Consider the following 12,270-nt stretch of genomic DNA (forward strand, 5'->3'; position numbering starts at 1 on the left):
AAAAAAAAAAAAAAAAAGAAAAAGAAAAAGAAAAAAAAAATGTATTGTAATCCGTTTGTCTCTAATATGCCTTGAGACATGGACTATTTTAGGGATGCTCAGAGCCTAACAGATCCTCAGGTTACTGGAGATGGGGAATTATGCTCTGGCAGCTCAGATTTTCAAATTTAAGTCATGTCATGGAGGAGAATTCTCTGTGGTCTGGCTCCTTGCTTTTATATCTGAGAGGTCTGAGGCCCAAGGAGCTTAGGCCCTTAAAGTATAACTCAAGATTTTTGATTCAAAATCCCAGGGCCAAGGCCATGGCCTCTATTATGATGCTTGTACTTTTGCTGAGACATTTTCGTAAGTTTTCACTTCACCAAGTCTAACTTCAGGAGAAACTACGGAATCTTTTGTAAAGCACACACACACACAACCAGAAAGAAAGATTTTCTCTTGGGGTGCATGTAATTCAGATCCTGCTTTTTAAGATGAAAGGAGAGCTACAAATTTTCCCACTTGCCATGTTATGTCATGAACAATCTTCTTCAAAATTGCAAAACTGCTACAAAGAAAACATCCCTGAGTTAAATTACTGCCTTCTGGAAGATGCTGAAGTTATAAATTGTCTATGTGGAATTTTCTACTTACAGTGGCAATAACTTTCCCGGAAACCAACAGCTCAGGGCTGGGCACACTCTCAACAAATGATGCATGAATGAATGAATGAATGAATGAGTGAATGAATGCATGAATACTGACTATTCACCATTCTCTTTAAGCTCTTTTCCATCTATGTGGCCTGTTTGGTTCTCAGACCATCAATTGGGATGTTTTTGTCAAGGCTTCCAATTAGGAAGAGGATCTTTCCTATCCTGGGATACTTCTGGGGAAACTGTCCAGAGGTGTTTCAAAGAGGGAGATGAAATCAGCCTATAAAAACAAAGTTCCTTAGTATTTTTTATTACTGTCTTTTCAGTATCTTTCTAAGAATATGTATTTTTTTTAAGTAAAAAATGCATTCATTCATTTAACTTGGGTCATGGCTTTTCCCCCCCCACTTAACAATAACATCATATTTTTCCATCCTATTAGGCAACTTTTAAAAGAGTATCTTTCCTTTAGAGTTACTTTTTAAAGAAGTAGTGAGTGAACCTAATGTTTAAATAGGTTAAGCAGTAAAAAGATTGTCTTTTTTCCACACCCAATCTCATTCCCACAACAGTAGCAACTGCTGAGACAAGTTTCCAGCGATGTCTGTCTTCCAGAGATAGTTTAAATGGCATCATTTCTAATGGTTGCGTGGTATTTCATTTTATGGATGAATCATGACATTATATAATTTCCTATTTTGGGCATATGAATTGTTTCCAACGTTTTTCTATAACAGTGCTTTGAGGAACATTCTCATAGTTTGATCTTTGATAAATGCTCATTATTCCTTAGGATAAATTTTCAAAAGAAGAATTATTGGCCAAAGGTATGCATATTTTTAAAACTTACGATATTTTTTCAATTGCCATCCCGAAAGTGTGTAGCAAAATACACTGCTACCACCTGCACCTAGATCCCCTGTTTAAGCAGGACTTCATCAGCATGAAACAGTTCTTGAAGAAAAAGTCTGACAATTTAATAGGTGCAAAAATGACACCTCATTTGTGTTTCTATTTGCATGTCATTGATTATTTGAAAAGGGCGAATGTTCCTTTTGAAACATTATTTGAAAAGAGTCAATGTTCCTACCCTCCCAGTTTATTAGCCATTTGTGATTCAGAATTCTTCAGTTGGAAACAGCGGCAAAGCTCACAGGTCCTGGGTGGATGTAAAATGGAAGGAGCCGGTTGTTGCAGTCTGCTGGAGTAGGAGGTAGATGAGCAGTCTCCTTGGCTAACAGGTGCGGGTGTGCCTATTTTTAAAATTAGCATGTTGTAGAGGAATATTTCTCAAACTTCTGCCATATATCTACCTCTTAGGCATTTTTTACTATATTCACTTGTACTATTTTTTATGTACCATTTTTTAAATTCAACTGATTATTTTTGCTTAAATACATTTATTTAAAACTGGATCTTTATTCACCACTGTAAATGGAAAACCAGTGTCATTTGCCATAAATAGAAGTGAACTATATAGTAAATACAGTGAAAATGAAACAGTATTATCACCCTTGTGCTACATTCCATTTCCTAGAGAAGGTTCTGGGTTTCTTAAAAGGTTTGTTAAAAAGAGAGATGAGTAAATGTGAGAGGAATTTAAGACATACTAGCACCACTAAGATTTTCTCCTTAAAGTAGTCTGAAGGATTGTAATTGAGAATGGAGAAAAGAATAACTTTCTTTTACATAAGAAGTTATGTAAAAGAATTATGTTATTTAATGTCACATCCACACATCAAAAATCAACTTGGTGACCACCAGTGGCCCTTGTCCCACACTTTGAGAAACGTGTTGGGGTGGAAATCCGAGGTCAGAAAAACTGGAGTATGATAACCACGTCAGCACTTACTAGAGGCCTAAACTTGGGAATGATGACCCCTTCCTTGTAGTGAGAATGACAGATTATATATGAAAAAATAAAACATGATGCCAGAGGCATTAGCACGTGCTGCGAAGGGGCTGTGGTATTTCTTGTTGCACTGGAGTGGTTCTCCTCCCTGGATGCATATTAGAATAATCTGAAAGGCTTTTTAAAAATACAGATGCCATGACCTCACCCCTGGAGATCCTAATTGGTCAGGGGTAGGGCTCTGGTGTCTTTACTGTTTAAAACAAACTTCCTCCTCTTTCCCAATGATTTTAATTTGTAGATAGGGTTGGAAAAACCATGGATTTTTAACCCTTTCCTAAGAGCTTAGATCAATTTTGCAGACTAGCTATCTGCCATTTTGAAAAGCTGGTATAGGCTCAGAGAAGTTTTAACTCGACACAAGGACTTCTGGATGGGGGAAGCTCTAGGCACCATCAGGCATTTGCTTTGTGCTAGAAGTTGCATCAAATGGCTTGGGCCCAAAGCAGACACGAGGGCTCCTTATTTCCGTGGACACTGGGAAAATCATTTCTCTTACTCCAAGAGAACAATTATGCTGACCATGCAAATACTATCTCTGGTTTCCAGAGGTACAGTGCTGTTCAGTGTTCTTCTGGAGATTGCGGTATGAAGAAATGACAAAGCCAAAATGCCATTCTGACCTAGGGAGGCTCTCTTTAAAGCAAAATATAAATGTAGGGCAAAAACTCTGCGGTCTCAGGAGGGTTGGATCCAGGGGAAGATATTTAAAAGGCAAGTGTCTAGAATCAGTTGTACAGCTTCAACAATGGTGTGCCGTTGGTTTGCCTTCTTTTTGTTTTGCTTTGTGTAATTCTCAGAATATATGCATCATGTAGCATCTTTCTATTTTTAGGAGTCTTTAAACTTCTTTATTCTGAGGCCCCACAATATTCTCATCCACCACGTGCTTTCTCGTGGAGATGACTCACTTCATCCTTGACAATAGCAGTTACCTGACTTTGACCCAGCATGGGAGCAGGAATTAAGGCAAAAATGGCCACCCAAACTGCACCCAGTGGGAAAACGGCATTAACTCAGCTTTTAAAAAAATGTCAACCTGAAAAATCCAAGACCTAGATCTGATGCTTAGTGGACCCACAATGCCAGGCAGCCGTCTGGAAGATGTCATTTCTGGAGCTTCTAATGAGATGCAAATCACCTAGTGAACTACCAGGGAGCTAGGAAACAATGTTCTGGGTAAAAGCAGATAAAAATGGAATGAAAGAATTTCTTTGAAGATTGGAACAACATTTTAAGTGCTTGCGGATATGGGACACCAGATAGTGCTGGTTTTACTAAACTAATTGTGACTGGGTCTTTGATTCCCTGCAGCAAGGTCCCTGGGGCACTTGTCCCTAGCTCTGCCTTACTCTTTGAGGACCTGGTTCCAGTTCTACTGTGAGTGAGCAAGGGGCTGGTCAGCTGTAGTGAAGCCAGCACTGGACATGGAGAAATCAGAAGATTTCCCGGCATACACAGTTCAAATTCTGACACATATTGGTATGTGACCTTAGGTGAATACCTTACCCCTCTGCTGCCATGTTTTATGTGTAAAATGACAAAGAAAGGGTTGGACTGAGGTAGCAGTTTTTAATGGAGGACATTGGTGTGGCAAATTACACATGTTCTGGCCTGAAGCTTCCGAGCTGCTCTCCTTGGCGTCACATTCTTTCCCAGTGTTGAACATCTGTGTGCAGTGAGACATGCCTGAGGGGGATCTGTTGCCTCAAGCCAATGTGAAGGCAGGAAAAGGCTAAGAACCATTAGCCCAGAGGCCCTTTAAAGTCCCTTCCAACTTTAAGATGCTATAACTCCAGAGTAATCGCCACTTAACCTCTTGGGGCCTCATCCGTGAAACTGACATAAATGCTTTGGCTTCTCAGCTTGGAATTTAAAGACGACCAATCAAAATGCATTTAGGCTTCAAAGGAAAAAGTTCTCCATAAATACACCAGAATTTCATTCTAACATGATTCATTTATTCAAAGAGCAATGCTGCACAAAGTAGGTTCCTCTGAACCACTTTCCGGGTCATTTGGTTACTGATGGGCTAAAAGACAACATTAAAACCTCACCTACTCAGCCTTTGCCCAGATGTGGGCAAAACCTGTGGTATATTGCACAGCTGTACAAAATACCCACCCAGGTCCATAAATTATAAAATATTTTCACACATAGAGAGGGCAGTCATTAGTATGAGTGACGTGGTTTAGGGGAGGTTATATCTACAAATGTCTGGCAGGTAGGGGGGTGTGTGTGTGTGTGTGTGTGTGTGTGTGTGTGTGTGTGACAGAGAGATTGAGCAGAAATAGAAAAGAATGTGACTAGTAGACCACAATAAAATCACAAATATAATTTTTACTTTGCATTTAATTAATAAGATGTAAAAATGAAATCAATGAAGTATTAGTGGTGAGAAATTCAGTTATTCTTTCAGTCTTAATCTCCAAAAAAGCCAAGAAAATAGTATCAAAGTTAAATAGAAAGTTATGTTTTGGTTATTTTCCTAACTTTTGCTGAATTTTGGAACAAATTTCTTAAGTACATTTTAAAATCAATTTGGTCCAACTACCCAGTAAACAGTGAGACATTTATACAAGTAGAGTGGCACAAACCTTTCAGTTCTCTGCTCCAGTCAAGAGTTTAAATTTCAGTTCTTCAGGTCAGAACTACTAAATTTCTTTGCCTTGTCTTACAATCTAATTTGAGATTAGTAAAAGGCTGTTATGGAAACAAGGCATAAAATGATGACTTCTCATGCCCTTCCTGTCCTGAGGAGGTTGCAGGAGATCTGAGTTTCTCTACTGGACTGAAGATTTCTCAACAAATTGGCATTATCAGCTTTTTTTTTCTCTCCCTTTTAAACCCCTATACTCAGGCTGTTCGGTGGCTCATGCCTGTAATCCCAGCACTTTGGGAGGCCGAAGTGGGCGGATCACTTGAGGCCAGGAGTTTGAGACTAGTCTGTTCAACATAGCGAAACCCTGTCTCTACTAAAAATAAAACAAATTAGCCAGGCATGGTGGCATATGCCTGTAATCCCAGCTACTGAGGAGGGTGAGGCAGGAGAATCAATCGCTTGAACCTGGGAGGTGGAGGTTGCAGTGAGCCTAGACCGTGCCACTGCACTCCAGCCTGGGCAGCAGAGTGAGACTCCATCTCAAAACAAAAACAAAAAACCCACACGCAAACCCTACGCTCTGAGTGACCTACCTGACTAATATAGCTATAAGCACCTTCCTATATGTCATAAACCAAGCTTAACCAAAGTACATGGTTATAGCTGTTGCTAGCACAGCTGAAAATTGGGTATCTCCTGTGTTATACCAGTGATATTTCCGCCTTGACAAGGAAATTAATTTTTGCCTGCACACACATAAACACACATGCATAAGCAAGTGCTCTGGCCGTGAGGTTTGACCAAACTAAAAGATAATTCCACCAGTGCAATATAATTTTAAGTTTCCAAATGAACATATTCCTGGAGGCTCATTTCAGTGGTCCTCAGCTCTTGACCCCTGAAGGAAATATTCTTTCAGGGACTTGGTTGTCTTAGTTTAGTCAAATAACGTATTAAAAATCAGAAACCTGGCAGCATTTATCTGACAATATAGAGAAAATCATATTAACATGAGCTCTCCACTAGAATGATCTTGGACATCCGTGATGGCACCGGGAAATGCGCCACCAGCTCTGAAAGGGTGGGAGGCTCTGGCTGACTTGGCACCTTCCCACTTTCAGCTCTCACGGCCTCTCATCTTGCATGAGATGAGGACCCAGCAGAGAGGGGTTAAATGGGTTGAGAAGCCAGTCCAGCCAGGGGTCATTGGCAATCAAGGAGTAGCATTAAAAGGCAGCAGGAGACTAAGGGTCTCTGACAGGCTTGGCTCCAGGCACCATCTGGAAGGAAAGAGGCTGTCAAAGCTGGATTAAAAAAAACAAACATACAAAACTTCATGGAGACCTTTTCGTGGACATGCAAACACAAACGGTTATGTTATTTCCAACTTCCAGTTCCTTCCCTGGAAGTTAGGTTATTTTCAAAGTGGTCTGTTTTTGAGAGTAGGGCCAGGCAGCCACATTTCCAGGCCTGTTTCTGGCCATGATGAACCAGTTATTGGCAACTGCGTTGGGACCAGCCCAAGACCAAGTATACCAAGACCAACAAACTCTTATACTTTGATAGTGGCTAGAGATCGTAACACACATGCTTCATAATGAGGTAACTGGAATATGTCAAATCTAAAGTATGGGGCAGGGCTCATATCTAATAATGCATTAATTGTATTCCACGCACCACAATACAATCTGTGACTAAAAAGGAAAAAAAAAAAAAACAGCTTTACTTAACCTATGTTCAAGTTGATCGTCTAAGTTGTAATTTTTGACACAATTTAAATTTTTAAATAAGCCTAGGCTCACTTTCTAAGGCAATTTGTACAAGGAAATGACAGAGGTGTCAGATATTGCATATACTTGGTTACCAACTTGGTTTACATTGTTGATTAAATTCCTTTTCTCTTTTTTTTAGACCTTTGGATATGCCCTATCCTTCCCCTTAACTATAAATATGTAAAAAAGAAAACATGTTTAAAATACAGTATTTGCTTTTGATGACAGATTAGAGAACAGAGATGCCCTATAAAGTGGTTAAGAGATATTACAAAGCTTCTAATCTCATTGTGAGGATCATAAATATTATAGCTGAGTTCATAAGAGGAATTGCACTCAAGTTCATTCTGTGTGGGTTTTTTGTTTTTGTTTTTTTGGGATCGAGTGTCGCTCTGCTGCCCAGGCTGGAGTGCAGTGGTGCGATCTCGGCTCACTGCCACCTCTGCCTCCCAGGTTCAGTCTCAGCCTCCTGAGTAGCTGGGATTACAGGTGTGTGCCATCAGGCCCAGCTAATTTTTTTGTATTTTAGTACAGATGGGGTTTCACTGTGTTGCCCAGGCTGGTCTCAAACTCCTGAGCTCAGGCAGTCCACCCACCTCAGCCTCCCAAAGTGCTAGGATTACAGGCATGAGCCACCATGCCCAGCCTCTTGTGTGGTTTTTAACGTTAGTCTTCAGTATACCCTGAGTTCTGATATCAAAAGAGCTAGTATAAGAAAAGGGACTCAGGGTATATTTGTTTTTAGATGGTGATGGTACTCTTCTGATAATTTTAGCCTCTGCTAAAATTACCATCATGAAGCTTTTGGCCAGTTTATAGATGCCTGGGATGGGGGAAAAGTAACAGGGAAGATATAGGACACTGTAGCTCAGATACAGCCTCACCACAAAGGGTGAGTCAGGTGATACTGACTGCTGATCCAGGAAGTGGGCATTGTTTGTGGGGGGGTGGTAATCAAGGTGGCTAGCAGCCTAGCAGAAACACAAGATTCTGAGCACTAAACCTGGATCATTTTAAATCATCCAATCCTAAACTTTTGACAGTTTATCCCCATAACTGGCCAGTCTGTCCAAGACTGTATTAATTGGAGGTCCAGTTACACAGAATAGAGCTTGTTTAAAGACAGACAAGTCCCAGGGACAGAACACTGTGGGCATGGATGAATCCTGTCCTTAACGTTCTGTAGTTGGGCTCACTCTAATTTTGACGTTTCTTACTGTTCTTAAGGAGACTTTTGGCTTTCTTGGGATAGAAGTGTGACTACATAAATATGACCCTTGAGTAATGAAAACCCAGCCCTGATCAGAGTTATAGGGTTCCTGGAAATGACCATGGGAGGATTCTTTAAAGAAAGTGTTTGCTAAAAATATCCAAACTTAAAGCCTACTGGTCCAATCCCATACTAAAGCCTCACAAAAGATTTTGTATGAACTGTTGGTAAACTTCTAAGGTGGCTTTGATGCCTTTAGTGACTAGGTTTTGTAATCTGAGAGCTTGATTTATAAAATATAAAAATACATATTTATTTCCTTGCATACTAATTGCATAAGCAGCTGTTAACAGGGACTTACGGTAGGGCTTGTGGGAGGAACGTAGTTTTCACTATTCCTTTTGTATTGTTTGAAGTGTTTACTTTCTTTTTAAGCATGTGCATGTATTACTTTATATGATATTTAAAAGTTACTCAGGACAAAAAATCACTTTGATTCCTTTCTAATTCAAATAAACATTGATGGAGGATATTTTAAAGCAAGACGTTGTGCAAGGACTAAGGCACAATTTCTAGCTTTGAGACTGTCGAGTAGGCTAGGGTTAGGGACCTTAACAATTAGCCACATTGCAACATTGGAAATTACTGATTTTCTGAACATTAAATAGTTCAGGCTTTATTTTTTAATTTATTAAAATTTATTTATTATTATACTTGAAGTTCTGGGGTACATGCGCAGACTGTGCAGGTTTGTTACATCGGTATACATGTGCCATGGTGGTGGTTTGTTGAACCCCTTGCCCTATCATCTACATTAGGCATTTTTTCTAATGCTATCCTTCCCCAATCCCCCCACCCCCCAGGCCCTGGTGCGTGATGTTTCCCTCCCTATGTCTGTGTGTTCTCATTGTTCAACACCCACTTATGAGTGAGAACATGCAGTGTTTGGTTTTCTGTTCTTATGTCAGTTTGCTGAGAATGATGGTTTCCAGTTTCATTCATGTCCCTGCAAAGGACATGAACTCATCATTTTTTATGGCTGCATAGTATTCCATGGTGTATATGTGCTACATTTTCTTTATCCAGTCTATCATTGATGGGCATTTAGGTTGGTTCCAAGTCTTCGCTATTGTGAACAGTGCTGCAATAAACGTGTGCATGTGTCTTTATAATAGAATGGTTTATAATCCTTTGGATATATACCCAGGAATGGGATTTCTGGGTCAAATGGTATTTCTATTTCTTGAGGAATTGCCATACTGTCTTCCACAATGTTGAATTAATTTATACTCCCACCAACAGTGTAAAAGCATTCCTGTTTCTCCACATTCTCTCCAGCATCTGTTGTCTCCTGATTTCTTAATGATCACCATTCTAACTGGGGTGAGATGGTGTCTCAATGTGGTTTTGATTTGCATTTCTCTAATGACCAGTGATGATGACCTTTTTTTCATGTTAGTTGGCTGCATAAATGTCTTCTTTTTAAAAGTGTCTGTTTATATATCCTTTGCCCACTTTTTGATGGGGTTGTTTTTTTCTTGTAAATTTGTTTAGTTCTCTGTATACTCTGGATATTAGCCCTTTGCCAGATGGGCAGATTGCAAAAATTTTTTCCCATTCTGTTAGCTGCTGGTTCACTCTATTGATAGTTTCTTTTGCTGTGAAGAAGTTCAGAAGTTTAATTAGATCCCATTTGTGTATTTTGGCTTTTGTTGCCATTGGTTTTGGTCTTTTAGTCATGAAGTCCTTGCCCATGCCTATGTCCTGAATGGTATTGCCTAGGTTTTCTTCTAGAGTTTTTATGGTGTTAGGCCTCATGTTTAAATCTTTAATCCATCTAGAGTTAATTTTTGTATAAGGTGTAAGGAAGGGATCTAGTTTCAGCTTTTTGTATATGGCTAGCCAGTTTTCCCAACACCATTTAGTAAATAGGGAATCCTTTCCCCACTGCTTGTTTTTGTCAGGTTTGTCAAAGATCAGATGGTTGTAGTTGTGTGGCATTCTTTATAAGGCCTCTGTTCTGTTCTATTGGTCTATATCTCTGTTTTGGTACCAGTACCATGCTGTTTTTATTACAGTGGCCTTATAATATAGTTTGAAGTCAGGTAGCATGATGCCTCTAGCTTTCTTTTTTTCTTTCTTTTTTTTTTTTTTTTTTGCTTAGGATTGTCTTGGCTCTGCAGGCTCTCTTTTGGTTTCATATGGAGTTTAAGGTTTTTTTTTTTTTTTTTAACAATTCTGTGAAGAAAGTCATTGGTATCTTGATGGGGATAGCATTGAATCTATAAATTACTTTGGGCAGTATGGCCATTTTCATGATATTGATTCTTCCTAACCATGAGCGTGGAATGTTTTTCCATCCTTTTGTGTCCTCTCTTATTTCCTTGAGCAGTGGTTTGTAGTTCTCCTTGAAGAGGTCCTTCACATCCCTTGTTAGTTGTATTCCTAGGTATTTTATTCCCTTTGTAGCAATTGTGAATGGGAGTTCACTCATGATTTGGCTCTCTGTTTGTCTATTACTGGTGTATAGGAATGCTTGCCATTTTTGCACACTGATTTTGTATCCTGAGACTTTGCTGAAGTTGCTTATCATCCTAAGGAGATTTTTGGCTGAGACAATGGGGTTTTCTAAATATGCAATGATGTCATCTGCAAACAGGGACAATTTGACGTCCTCTCTTCCTATTCCTTTTCTTTCTCTTGCCTGATGGCCCTAGCCAGAACTTCCAATACTGTGTTGAATAGGAGTGGTGACAGAGGGCATCCTTGTCTTGTGCCAGTTTTCAAAAGGAATGCTTCCAGTTTTTGCCCATTCAGTATGATATTGGCTGTAGGTTTGTCATAAATGGCTCTTATTATTTTGAGATACGATCCATTGACACCAGGTTTATTAAAAATTTTTAGCATAAAGGGCTGTTGAATTTCATCGAAGACCTTCTCTGCATCTATTGAGATAATCATGTTGTCTTTTGTTCTGTTTATGTGATGGATTATGTTTACAGATTTGCATATGTTGAACCAACCTTGCATCCCTGGGATGAAGCTGACTTGTTCATGATATATAAGCTTTTTGAAGTGCTGTTGGATTGGGTTTGCCAGTATTTTACTGAAAATTTTTGCATCAGTGTTCATCATGGATATTGGCCTGAAATTTTCGTTTTTGGTTGTGTGTCTGCCAGGTTTTGGTATCAGGATGATGTTGGTCTCATAAAATGAGTTAGGGAGGATTCCCTCTGTTTGTATTGTTTTGAGCAGTTTCAGAAGGAATGGTACCAGCTCGTCTTTGTACCTCTGGTAGAATTCAGCTGTGAACCTGTCTGGTCCTAGATTATTTTTTTGGTTAGTAGGCTATTAATTGCTGCCTCAACTCCAGACCTTGTTATTGGTCTATTCAAGATTCAACTTCTTCCTGGTTTAGTCTTGGGAGGGTGTAAGTGTCCAGGAATTTATCCATTGCTTCTAGATTTACTGGTTTATTTGCATGAGGTGTTTTTAGTAATCTCTGATGGTAATTTGTATTTCTGTGGGATTGGTGATGATATCCCCTTTATCATTTTTTATCCAATCTATTTGAATCTTCTCTTTTTTATTAGTCTGGCTAGCAGTCTATCTATTTTGTTGATCTTTTCAAAAAACCACCTCCTGGATTTCTTGATTTTTTTTGAAGGTTTTTTTTGTGTGTCTCTATCTCCTTCAGTTCTGCTTTGAGCTTATTTTTGCCTTCTGCTAGCGTTTGAATTTGTTTGATATTGCTCCTCTAGTTCTTTTAATCATGACATTAGGGTGTTGATTTTATATCTTTGCTCACTTCTTTAGTGAGCATTTAGTGCCATAAATTTCCCTCTAGACACTGCTTTAAGTGTGTCACAGAGATTCTGATATGTTGTGTCTTTGTTCTCATTGGTTTGGAAGAACATCTTTATTTCTGCCTTCATTTCATTATTTATCCAGTAGTCACCCAGGAGCAGGTTGTTTAGTTTCCATATAGTTGTGCAGTTTTGAGTGAGTTTCTTAATCCTGAGTTTTAATTTGATTGCACTGTGGTCTGAGAGGCTGTTTGTTATTGTTTCCGTTCTTTTGCAGTTGCTGAGGAGTATTTTATTTCCATTATGTGGTCAGTTTTAGAATAAGTGTGATGT

The 12,270-nt window shown here is 39.2% G+C and overlaps 1 protein-coding gene across 2 annotated transcripts in view; it reads right to left on the reverse strand.

Moving 5' to 3' along the window:
* MYO3B (myosin IIIB) overlaps window positions 1–12,270 on the reverse strand; it is a 499,023-nt gene that overhangs the window by 9,973 nt on the left and 476,780 nt on the right. The gene's annotated exons all lie outside the window — the stretch shown is intronic.

Source organism: Sapajus apella, unplaced genomic scaffold (genome assembly GCF_009761245.1).
Source record: "Sapajus apella isolate SASKATOON/1434 unplaced genomic scaffold, GSC_monkey_1.0 scaffold28, whole genome shotgun sequence".
Classification (NCBI taxonomy): Eukaryota; Metazoa; Chordata; class Mammalia; order Primates; family Cebidae; genus Sapajus; species Sapajus apella.